The 13446-nt window shown below is 37.9% G+C and overlaps 1 long non-coding RNA gene across 1 annotated transcript; it reads right to left on the bottom strand.

Moving 5' to 3' along the window:
• Positions 1-308: 308 nt before the first annotated feature.
• On the bottom strand, positions 309-2889 carry LOC147497445 (uncharacterized). Its single transcript, XR_015197117.1, has 3 exons — positions 2682-2889; positions 2518-2584; positions 309-761 (listed from the first exon to the last, which is right to left on the bottom strand). It is a non-coding gene; the product is annotated as an uncharacterized LOC147497445 (long non-coding RNA).
• Between the last annotated feature and the right edge of the window lie 10557 nt (positions 2890-13446).

Here is a 13446-nt window from a genome sequence, read left to right as displayed (position 1 = left end):
GATTTGTGTGTAAATTGTTATTGATTGGATAATGGTAGACATTTTGTGAAAACCATGGGGTTATAGTCTGGCCACTTTTCTAGCAAACGCAATGAAGCAGGATATTGTCGTGGGCTAAGCAATAAATTCAAATGAAGCAATGCGCGTTTATCTGAGGAGACCAACAAAATGAAACGAAAAAAATTATTAGATCAGGCTCGGGTCAAGTTTCAGGCCCCTTTGCAGGTCCATATACTTTCGTGCTATAATGAATCCATAGACTCATAGAGGCAATAATACACAACACAACATTTTGCACAGAACACAAACAAAAAAATAAAAGTGTAATCAATCAGGTCAGGCAAAAGAACAGTGTTTGTTTGTGTAATCAATCCTGACCACCTGAATAATAACCAGACACCCTCTGAAAGTACTAATAAGTTTTCAAAATCTATGTTATCAAAATCTAAAATGTGAACAGATAAGTTACTCAAGCTTCAGGAACTGTAGTAACATGTTTCAGGAACAGAATTTTCGTGGTTAACATGTTTGTTACACATGCTCAAATACTTTGACATCCCAACAAATGACACTACAGTTCTCCAAGACTTAAAAGTCTGCAATCTCTCCAAGAAGTGGACATAACTTTCAAAGAAATAAGCGGATATATAATAGACCACTGCTTTACTGCCTAAAGAGAGGGCACTCTGAAGTCTGAACCCGTTTCCTCACTTTCTTAACTTCAACTTCTTCAACATTCTTTGCAGAACCATTATCGCAGCCTGCACCAAGAGGAACACTACAAGTCTTATAAGGATGAACATTGTAAGCAACAACGTATTACAAATGTTTCAGATAAAGCCAAATATAATTAACTATGCAATAGACCTTTTGCAATCATTAAGCGTAATATCTATTCTATTAAGGTCTCCATCCCAAGATTCACGTTCTCAGAATAGTCAAGAAGAGCAAACAAGCTTCTATTAACAGCCTATAAGATAAGTTCGTAATGATCAAGGCAAATTGGACAAATGTCCCTGGTGAGTGGTGATGATAGCCCTTGTAGAAGATAATACATTCTCTTTATGAGAATGTATCTAAACACAACAAAAAGATTTTGGTATTCATAAGAATGGCTTTCTAAATCCAGCTCCAAACCAGCTTGATCTCACAATCATGAAACTCGTAAAGGAATAGTTATAAAGGAATACAGCTTGATCTAGCAGACATTAATCAGCTAAAGGAATAGTCCAAATAGAGTGTACCCTAGAGCAAAGAATTAAGTTACTCAAGCTTCAGGAACTATAGTAAATACCTATCAACTACAAGTCCATGTGCACTAATTCCTCATTCAATGTACTCTAACACAACAGTCCAAATCCTCAAGGTTCAAAAACTCTACAAACAACATAGCAGCTACAAATCGCAAGTTTGTTTTACTCCTAATGCTATACACTAGCACAATCCTTAAAGCTTTCCAGTTTCAAAGTCAACATGTGTGTGTGCTTTATTCCTGCAAAACTAACCTCTCCACTTGCTTCCTCATGTTCACCATTTCCATTTCCAACACTCGTCCCAACACAAGATAAAAGGAGGTAAACTAACCAAACTCAACATACCTAAATCCTATGCTAACCACTAAACCCTAAACTAACCAAACTCAACATACCTAAATCCTATGCTCATTCACGATATCGTCCGCCAATGAACTTGCAACAGAGTTCACCGAACTCTGAAAGAGTTCAAAACTCTAAACTCTGACAGAGTTCACCGAACTCTGACAGAGTTCAAAACTCTGAACTCTGAAAGAGTTCAAAACTCTGACAGAGTTCACCGAACTCTGAAAGAGTTCAAAACTCAACTCGAAGAGTTCACGAACTCCCGCGAGTTCAAAACTCGACAGAGTTCACGAACTCTCGACGAGTTCAAAACTCTCGAAAAGAGTTCAAAACTCGGACGAGTTCACAAAACTCAACTCGAAAAGAGTTCAAAACTCTAAACTCGACAGAGTTCACGAACTCGACGAGAGTTCAAAACTCAACTCGGAAGAGTTCAAAACTCGACAGAGTTCACCAACTCTGAAAGAGTTCAAAACTCTGAACTCGAAAGAGTTCACGAACTCCCGACGAGTTCAAAACTCGAGAGTTCACCTAACTCGAAAGAGTTCAAACAGAGTTCACTTCAAAACTCTAAACTCGAAGAGTTCAAAACTCGAAGTTCACCAACTCGAAGAGAGTTCAAAACTCTGAACTCGAAAAGAGTTCAAAACTCGATAGAGTTCACCGAACTCCGACGAGTTCACCGCTCATAACTTCATTGCTTGATTTAATGATTTATTTATTTTGAATCATTCATCTCTTATAAATCCAATCAAGTAAACAAACAAAATATCTTCAATTAATAATTCAATCCCACTTAAATGTTTATAAAGCAAACAAATATCAAACAAACCCATAGCAACGCCAATTAGTTCCATAAAAAAGAAGCAAAATCCCAATTTATGAACAACAAAATCTTGTTTGAATGGAAGAAACAAACCTGTGAAAATAAAGGTTGCTCCGACTTAAACCAAGCTTGAAACGAAGATTGATTCGTCAATGAACACCTTAATTCAACATAACAATGGTTAATTAGCACATTGTTTTCGAGTGAAACACTGATTTTTTGGAGATAAGATTAAAAGAGAGAAGGTAAACATAAACCTTAATTGTTTTCGGAGAGTGTAGCCGCACTGGGGATTTTTTTGGAGAAGAAGGTAAACATTCGATTTTTTATAGTACTTGAAATCAACAAACTAAGTGTGCAATAATAAGTTAGAACCACATGGCAACTCACGGAAGAGGAACAGCTACGGGTGCTGGACTGGGTGCAGAGGTAGGTGGAGCAGCTGCATGTGTAGTTGGGGTAGGCTGTTTAAAGTCATGAAGAATGTTCCATGAGATGACATAAGAAACATAAAGGTTAATCATCACTACACACTAGCTTATCTCATTGCAAGGAAAAGAATACATAATCATAATCAGTCACACATAAATTAAGTGAAGAAGAAATTTGTGAACTCTGTCGATCCAAGAACCATTAATACCAAATAAGATTAATACGAATTTGTGAACTCTGTCAGTCAAGAACCATTAATACGAATTTGTGGAGAATAGATAAAGGTTAATCATCACTACACATAAATACATAATCAGTCATGAACCATTAATACCAAATAAGATTAAGTTGAGAGAATAGTTATACCTAATTTCTTCTTCAAATGAATCTCTTTTATGGATTGAACACAAAATTTTTTTTTTTCGCTTTCTCCTTTATAGATTTTGGAGAGAGATCGGTGAAATTGGAGGAGATTGATTCGTAAACACTGATTTTTTTTTGGAGAAGAAGGTAAACATTTCGTGTTTTTTGTTTTTCTGATATTTCGTGTTTTTTGTTTTTCTGATTTATGAAATTTTGGTTTTTCTGGAATTTCATTTTTTGGAGAAGAATGGACTATGTCCGTAGGGATCGGTTTCTGTTGATGCACGAGATGAAAGGTGTGGATCGGCTGCGGTCCACAATGTGGCTACTCTGATGCTGCGTGGCTTTATCCCCCTATATATATATATATATATATATATATATATATATATATATATATTTTTTTTTTTTGGTGGTTAATAGATGGGTAATGATTTTTTGGTGAAATAGAAAGGATTAATGAAAGGTTCAATGGGGCTTACTTAAGCGGTAATTTATTTTTATTTTTTATTTTTTTTTTTATGTGTGAATTTTTTTTTTATATCGATCCAAAGAAGGCCTAAATTCTCGCCTAGGATTTGGGTAGTGATCAAGTAAGTAGACGCGTGTGAACTTCTCTATTCGAAGAACTACTCCTCCGTGTCATTACTCATATATCACACATTTTGAGGCTTTTGGTTAGATTCTTACGGGATATGGAAACTAAGTTGTCTAACCGTGGGTCCCGAAAACTTATCGCTGTGTACATTTAATGATAGTCGATTGCATGAATGCTCATGAAAAGATGTAAAACGATTGCATAATATTAAATTAAGTTTCTAAGAACAAGTCCTAATTCGATGCTAGGGTGAGATTTCTAAATATTTTTATCATAGAAAGAGAAACGAGAATTTGTCACTAAATACGTTTATTTAGACATTAAGTAAACTATATACAACTATGCATGCCTAATTTTTGCAAAAGGTTCTCACCACCCCCAAACAAATGGACACCGTGTGTCCTCAAAATGTTAAGAGGAAGAAAGAGTATACCCGAGGCTTTGAGAAAAAATAAAGTCGACATCTTCCACGTAAATTTATTGTAACACACTATATATTATACATCATAAAAGTAGAAGCACACTGTTAGAGTAGCACACCGTTAGGTTATTTATTTATTTCACATCAAAACGTAAAACAAATATGTACATGCATCAACTCACATTGCCCCAACCTTGAAATGGGGGATAGTCCCTCCTTGCCTCGTCCCTATAGAAATGCCATTCCTTCGCATCCCGCCAATCTATCATAGCTTTCCAGACTTCACTCCACTTCCTCTTCTTTGCATTGTCTAGATGAGCTATCATTTTATCATCGTTAGGGAAAGAACGAACTTTCTTAAGATACCTTTGCATGCGGTCCATGTCCCAAATCGCAAAGAACGAATTATCTTGTTTGTTGGACACATAGAGTCGACCTTTACCCAAATCCGAAGGTGGCTGCAAACTCGTGGAAGTATCGCCCTCACTATCCCCGCATGCCGAATGGCGGGGGTGATATAGTGTTGCCGAAAAGACCGAGCCTTCTTAAGATTCTCAATTACTAGTTCAGTAATGTCGAAGGTGGTACGTTGCTGGGCCAATGCATGGGATGTCTTACACGCTGCCTTTGATGCCGTGGAAAAATGCCAATCTCCCATGATGTTCAGAAGAATAAATAATATGGCAGTTCCAACATTCATGGTCATACTGGCTAGTGGAATAGTGAATTCTGGCCATCGGCCAGCTTCGGCACGTTCTTTGACGTGGGCAAGGCCATCGCCATAGCGGGCAGCAAAATCTTCCCTAGAGTAGTCATTAAGGTCATTCTCTATCATGTATTGGATGGGGAGATCTGGCTGAAGAGGAGGAAGGTCTAGAGCCATAGCCATTGTTGGCTTGTAAAAAGCGTGTCGGGTGTTACCAATACGTAGTGTAAACCCATTCAAAGGGAAACCCTGGATAGCTGGTAGATCTTCCATGTTATCATAAAAATAAGTTGCCAAACCTGGGGAGTATGTCTGCTCCGGGTGTAGAATGAGAGAGTTCTATCCAACTTGAGTGATGTAGTCTCTGAAAAGATGTCCATATGCCGGAGAATTTAGCAAAGAATGGAAAGATTGTTCTGGAATCATCTTTGGAGCTTCCATTGTGTGAAAAAATTGTGACCTGTTTAGACAAGGATAAACAAATATTAGAGCATGATGAGAATAATTAAGTAAAAACAAATTACCATACGAAAATTAAAAACTAAAAAGAAAATGATAAATAATATAAAATTGTAAAATATAAATGGTTTCATTTGCCCAAGTAACGGCGAGGATCCTTTTGTGGGAGGAATCCGTTTATAAGATTCTCTATGCCGTCAATCCGTGCAACAGCTTGTTGCAACATTTTGTTTTCTGTCTGGTAAATCTCGGCGTGGTTCTCCACTATGAGAGTGTGATTTGCCAAGAATTGGTTGTGGCTGTGCAAGAATTGTGCTTGCTCCTCTTCATTTATTGTCCGCAGGTCCTGAAATTCAAGAAGGCTGGTGATAATAATGTTCTGACGTTTGAATAATGTCATCAGTCCTTGTTGAATTAAGCGAAACCCTTCCATGGGATTAAATACGTTACATAATGCATTTTCAGTATAGATGTTGTCGATGGAACAATCTTCGTTGGTTCTTGCACCGACATGGTTCTTTGCAACGTCGGGGTTCCAGAATCCGTTCCTACATACTGAGTGAATGGTAAGAATGTTGGCTGTTTGAAGAGGTGTATGAGGAGAAGTGCTAGAAAAACCCCAATGTATCATGATAAGTGTCACAATGGTTGGTAAAGGAGCTGCCTTTTTCCTGGCACGTGCGATTGCATTCCAGAGAAATTTAATAATGCAAAAATCATTGCAGTTACTCTGCAAGACCCAGAGTAAATGGAGGAGGGGTTTGGTTATTTCGGAAGTCTTAGATGTGCCTAGGACATTATGAGCTACCCATTGGATCATATATAATTGGTTCTTTTGTAAAGATCTCTGATAAACAATACGGTTTTTCCGGTTGTATTCGCCGTGAAGGATAGTTGCAAACATCAGATGTCGGATATTATCGAAAGGTGAATCCTGAAGGTGAACTCCTTGGTTTGTAATAGGAATTTGAAGTACCTCAGAGATGATTTCCATAGTCAATTCATGCTCGCATCCGTTAGCAAGGACAAAGAATTGTCCGTTTTGGAAATAACCGCTTTTATAAAATAACAAGACTAATTCTCTAGAATAAAATGTTTGCTTATGGTCTAAAAGAGGGTACCATCCTCGACGTAATATTTCAGTGTCAAAAAAAGGATGAAAAATACCATTTTGAAAATTTTCCATAAAATTTTGCTCGTGCACTAAAACCGAAAGAGGGCCATTAAAGATGGAGGGTGAAAAAATTATTTTGGAAAAAGGGAAGTTAAATTTTTGAGGTGTCTATCCTTGGTATAAATAGGCACCCATCCGAAAATGTAAAAGATACGTTTCGAGGTGTCACAGGGTAGTTAGACCACGTGTATCTTCTAAGATATGCGCAAAAGTGGATGAAGTGTGGATGAGAAGAATGGGGCATGTGACAAGGAGTGCCCCTTTGTTTGTTTGTTTTTTTTTTTTTAACTAAATGCAGAGTGTAAAGGTTTTATTTACATACAAGGGAGATATACGTGGAAAACACTGGATGTCCAGGGGAGTCACCATCTTAAATCATAGACAACTGTCATGTCGGCTCTGGAGCGAACCCAATCCAAACGCATCAAGGCTTCACCTCTATGTATTATGGGGTTAGGGACAGGACTGTACCATCCTGGACCGTGCGTGCTACGGTCTAATAAAATTGCCCTTTTTACATATGGCTATCCTCAAACCGCCCCAAGGGACTCAAAGTAACCAATTCTAGGGTTGGTCTGGTGGAATCCATTGCCCGTTTGTGTTCCAAGTATGCAACATCTAAGGTTTGACACAAATCCCATGTGCAAAACTTAATGCAAAGGGAAAAGGCAACAATATAAATATATTTACAAGGTGAGTCTTTTAACGTCAGATCCTCAAGACGAATCGAGTCTTTTAATGTCAGATCCTCAAGACGAATCGAGTCTTTTAACGTCAGATTCTTAAGACGAATCGAGTCTTTTAACGTCAGATTCTCAAGACGAATCCCAACCTGTGGAAGAAACGGCGCGGCGACAAAGATTATCCTGCACAGCTGGTGTTAGACAAAAGTATACCTTAAAAACGGCTGGTATCGGATAGGAAGTCCGGGCCTAGACGGAAAGGGTGTTTGGCAATGCATACACCACCCATCCTTCACGCCGCGCCGTTTACGAGCAAAAGAACTACGACCATTTCCTATTCGTGATGAGTGAGACTTACACCAAATGATTAGCTGAAGTTCGCGAGGTAGAGAGTAGAAAAGGGAAGAGAAGGAAGGAGGTGAAGTTTTAGGTACCCATCGTTTACCGAAAAGCACGTTTGCTCGTGTTGCAGAAGACATTTATACTCAGTTCTGTAAAAGAGTTTTCGTGGACTAAGGTTCCGACGCTTGCAACCACACACTTCAAAGAACTTTGGAGATCATAAGATAGAAGATGGCCCGGCTACCAAAATGGCGTACCCTCTATAGAAACAAGATTGAGTACGCCAAACAAAACGTCTAGTCCGCGGTATACCGGATTCCGAGAAAGAGTCCGCTTCAACATCCGGTGAGCGTAATTGTGGTAATGTTTTAGGCGTTGTCCATTGACTTGAAATTATTTGTTATCTTTTGGATTAAGCAAAGAGATTTCCCCATAATGTTTCACAGTGACCAATGAAAGGACCGGACCATCGTGTTTTCAATTTACCAGGGAAAGATGTGTAACTGGAGTTGTACAAAAAAACTTTTTGGCCAATTTTGAAATCCTTACGCGAAAATGTGCTTGTCGCACACTCTTTTCATATTAGCTTTGTAGGATTTCGAGAGATCATAAGCATCACTCGAATCTCCTCCACCTCATTTAATTGCAGTTTTCGCTTCTCGCCTGCCTCGATGATATTGTAATTGAGGCTTTTCATGGCCCAAAAGGCACGATGCTCGAGTTCAACTGCAGATGACAAGGTTTTCCAAAAACAATGCGGTAAGGAGACATCCCTATAGGTGTCTTAAATGCTGTTCGGTATGCCCACAAGGCATCCGATAAGCGGAGAGACCAGTCCTTTCTTGATGGGTTGACAGTTTTCTCCAGAATAGACTTTATCTCTCTGTTGGAGACTTCCACTTGGCCACTCGTTTGTGGGTGGTATGGAGTAGCAACCTTGTGAGTAACTCCATATTTCTTCATTAAAAACCCAAAAATTTTGTTACAAAAATGTGTACCCCCATCACTGATGATAGCTTTGGGAACACCAAAACGAGAGAAAATGTTTTCTTTTACAAATCTCACGACAGTCTTATGGTCATTTGAGCGACATGCAAGTGCCTCAATCCATTTGGACACATAGTCTACAAATGACTAAAATGTATAGAAAACTTTGAGAAATAGGGAAGGGTCCCATAAAATCAATGCCCCAAACATCAAAAATTTCTATAATCAAGATAGGATTTAGGGGCATCATATTTCGTTTGGTAATTCGACCTAGGTGCTGACAACGAATGCAAGCTACGCAATGTTCGTATGCATCGCGAAAAAGGGTAGGCCAGTAAAAACCACATTGTAACACCTTGGCCGCAGTTTTCTTTCCACTGAAATGACCTCCGCAAGATTGTTCATGGCAAAAGGATAATACGTCGGTGTGTTCCCAGTTTGGAATGCAGCGACGAACGAGTTGGTCGGAACAATACTTAAAGAGGTTGGGTTCATCCCAGAAATAATATTTTACAGTGGATAAGAACTTTTTATGATCGGGGCGACCAAAAAGAGGGACTTCCTCAAGAACTAGGTAGTTAACGATATCCGCGTACCATGGAGATGAGAAAATAGAGTACAAGTATTCGACTGGGAAGGAATCACCGATAGCTTCAGAATCACTATCGATGTCACCAACCAGCCTTGATAAATGGTCGGCTACGACATTTTCAGTTCCTTTCTTGTCTCTGATTTCCAGGGTGAATTCTTGTAAGAGAAGGTTCCAGCAGAACAATCGTTGTTTTGCGTCCTTTTTCGCGAGTAAGTACCGAATTGCGGCATGGTCAGTATATACGATGGTCGATGTTCCAACTAGGTAGGGGCGAAACTTATCCAAAGCATAGACAACAGCTAGGAACTCTTTCTCAGTTGTGGTATAATTACGTTGAGCGTCGTTAAGAGTTTTACTAGCGTAGTAAATCACAATGGGTTTGTCGTCACGTCGTTGGCTTAGCACGACACCAATAGCAAAGTCGCTAGCGTCACACATCAGTTCGAATGGTTGAGACCAATCCGGGGGTTGAATAATAGGAGCGGTAGTCAGAGCGGGTTTTAGAGTATCAAAAGCTTGTTTGCAATTGAAATTGAAGTCAAATACTGCATCCTTAAGCAGGAGATTGGTTAAGGGTCGAGCAACTTTAGAAAAATCCTGAATGAATCTCCTGTAAAACCCAGCGTGGCCTAAAAAGGCACGGATATCCCGAACTGTACGTGGGAAGGGTAATGATAAATGATTATAATTGAATAGTTTACCTACGCATATGAACGATGAACTCAAAACGCAAGTAAACTAAACTTTAACATGATGCTATATGTTTATCAAAGTTTCCTACTCTCAATTCTATCGAGATAGAGTGGAGTAACAAATTCGTTCCACTCCTAGTGCTCTAGCATGTAATTGTTTTCTAATCTAATTAATCAGTCTTAAGTCAATGAGAGCTTTACGAAGGTGATATACTATGGTACTTACTGAATTTGATTATTTGAATTTAAACTACGAATACTATGGAATTATGATTGTTTTGAATCTAGATAAAGGATTAGAGGGGAATTGAATCCACCTTTAATCCAACTCAATAGCCTAGCATAGATTCTTGTATCTCGATTCTTATGTTCTTATGGCAAGATATTCGAGTTCTAATCCCTAGTGTTCATGACATTTCTACCGAGTACTAACTAGCATGTGAGGTCGTCCACCCATTCTCATGGCGAATCACGACCTTTTAGATTGGAATAGATTCTACAATGCTTCTACACTATACTACCAAGTTTTCACCAAGGCTTCATCAACCCCTCTAATGGTGGTTTTGAGCCTTGAATCATTCCGCAATCATTCCCATATGAATCTAAACTACACATATTATCAAGATTCGAAATTTACTAATCTAAACTAAACAATGATTAAATTCCAATTAACAACTAAGAAATGGTAACCAATCAACAATTAAAACTAGATCTAATAGATTGATATAACACAATTCGAAATTGATAAAATAACTATTTTATTTATCTAATCAATCAAGAACAATGATTCAAAGACTTAATCTAAAACAAGAATTGAAAATGGAACTAAAACTTAATTTAATTAATGAAAACAGATCTAGAATTATCTATATTATTTTAGGTCTAACTAGCTACCATTAACAAAGAGCTAAGCTTTGGTTTTTATACTTTCAGATCCAAAAATCGTGCATAGGCTTGGAGCCATGTTTTGGGCCAGAGAATCAGGCCCAAAACCCAATTCTTTCAGTCCAAAAAGGCCTCTTCCTGCTGCAGTTGGCTTCAATAGACTTTTCATCCACTTTTGCTCCTTTGATTGGGTCAAGGCTTAGACCATTGGAAATCTCTTTTCGAGCTGGTCGTTTTGACATAAGGTAAGCCCCATTCCGAGGTCTGAGTCCAAAGATACGGTTTTGGGAAGTTTTGCTGACTTGTGTGATGTTTCAACCCGCGTCGACTTTTCAGCTTTTGACCGGGCTTTAGAAAGGCTTTGTCTTCTTGAATCTTGGCCTTTAATCATGGAACTCCTTAGTAACTGACCTTAGCTCCTTTATCTCGCTAAAGTGGCACATTTCTGCACATAATGGACTTTGAAACCTGAAATGCAATAAAACACGTAATCAGTGTTAACTCTTAATTATTACTCACATAATTGGTCTAAAAGTATGACTGTTGCAGGGTTAAAACTACAGTTTTAGGCTCTTATCAAACCACCCCCAAACAGTATTTTGCTTGTCCTCAAGCAAAGATGGGAAATTATAATAAGTGACCAAAAAGAGAGTTTTATCTACTCTCGTTTCGCTGAGTGCGATTGCATTGACCATATGCAACAAGGCCTTAAACCACTAGGAATTCCCTAGTGGACGAAGTTATAACCCTCGTGAGAGTTTTCCAATGAAGGTACTCACAAACTTCAACTATACTACAACGACTAAAAATAAAACTATTGTTTCCTCATTCATGTCCCAACTATCTATACATCTCACTAGCAAATGAATAAGAATAACCAAGTCAAAAACCTAAACTAATATATGCATAATAATCAATCATCTATGATACAAAGATATATACTATGAGTAATACTATGAAATGCCTAGCAGGTTCATTTCTGAAAAAACTTCGAATAAGCGTCCCTTAAGTAGGTCCTCACATAATTGTCAAGACGAAAACCACTCGATTTTTCCGCTCAAGTTTATTTACTCCAAAATGCGGTGGGCACACTTTTTACCTTACAATCTCAATGACAACAAGGAACCCGGAGTCGATCAAACACATCTACCACTTACTATCACACTAACCTATTCCTAATTGAGCTAGAGGTCTTTATTAGGTGTTGCGGGGATTAGGAGATGGTTTAAGAAGGAAGGAAATGGATATTCAAAAAGGACAAGTCTGAGATAATAGAGTCTTCATATTATGTAACTTAGAGAAAACCTTGTTATTTTCTTTTGCTTCTATACTTTGTTTCCATCCTTAGCCATATTTTTCTTTTTCTTTGGCTTTTGACTCTTTTATTCTATTTTTTTGGAGTTTTTATTTTATTTCTATTTTTATTTTTCTTTTCTTTGGATGGAAACTTCTTTTCTTATTTTCTGAAGCAACTAACTAATTTTTTTTGTTTACACAGGTTTTTCTCTTCTTCTTTCTTCCTCATTCTATTCTCAGACTTATTCTAAATTGGGTAGGTTGATTTTTTTTTTTTTTTTTTTTTTTTTTTTTTTTGTTTTGTTTTGTTTTTGTAACAGGGTAAAGGATTTGTGGTTTATGAAAAGCTAAAGAAAGGCTCAGAGGGGCGACTAGCGGAAAATAATTCATAGGTTTGAATTTCTGGCTATATCGATCTAAAGAGGGCCTAAATTCTCGCTTTGGATATGGCATAGTGATCAAGCAAGTGGACGTGTGATTTCTCTATCCGGATTTTACTTCTCTCTTGTGTCATTTCTCAAATGTTCCGCTCATATAAGGCTTTAGGCTATATTCTCACAGGATTTGTAGAATAAGTACTCTAGCCTACCTTTCAGAAACTTACTGCTAACAATCATAGATACTCATGTAATATATTTATAGATAGATGCAAAGATTATTACCTACATATTAACCTAAGTTTCTAACAATTATTTTGATACAAAAGCTACGTGAGACTTCTAGATTGTAAAGAGCATAGAGAAAGAAAACAATACCAATATTCCTAAGTGTATAGCATAAACTTATTTATTTATATTTTTGAAAATTTTTGAAATTTTAACTAGAAACAAATGCATATTATACATATCTATATCCTAACAGATGCCTTAATTACACATGTTTCTATGCCCCCCCCCAAACAAGAATCATGCTTTGTCCTCAAAATATTGTAAATAAAGAGGGTAGGAAAAATACCATTGAAACGTGTGAAATTCAGGAACATCTGCAAAACAAAGTTAGAACGTACTAATATAGGAAATAAAAACTGACGCAACTCTATAAGAGTTCCACCCATTATGGGGGTAACCGAATTAAATTGCTTGGGACATAAGCAGACACTAACAAAACTAAAAACTTACCTTATCTCCCTTTTAAGCATTCTCTTCCTCATTAGTGAGACGAGGTTCCTTCGCATCCTGCCAGTCCATTGTAATTTGCCAAGCTTGCCGCCAGTTATCATCTACTAATTCTAACCTGTTAAGTGTTATCATGTCTGATGGGATGTACGGGGGCAACCAAATGAGGTCTGCACCTACCATCCCGCCAAGTCATTATTCGCAGAACGAGCGAACCACCACCCGATGGTGGGTCTCATGACTTCACCCTTTTTCCAATCTGTGAATTGTGCACGTA

The sequence above is a fragment of the Coptis chinensis genome, chromosome 5, assembly GCF_015680905.1.
Source record: "Coptis chinensis isolate HL-2020 chromosome 5, ASM1568090v1, whole genome shotgun sequence".
NCBI classification, from domain to species: Eukaryota; Viridiplantae; Streptophyta; class Magnoliopsida; order Ranunculales; family Ranunculaceae; genus Coptis; species Coptis chinensis.
Note: the sequence above shows the minus strand (reverse complement) of the source record. Positions and strands in the feature narration are given on the sequence as shown.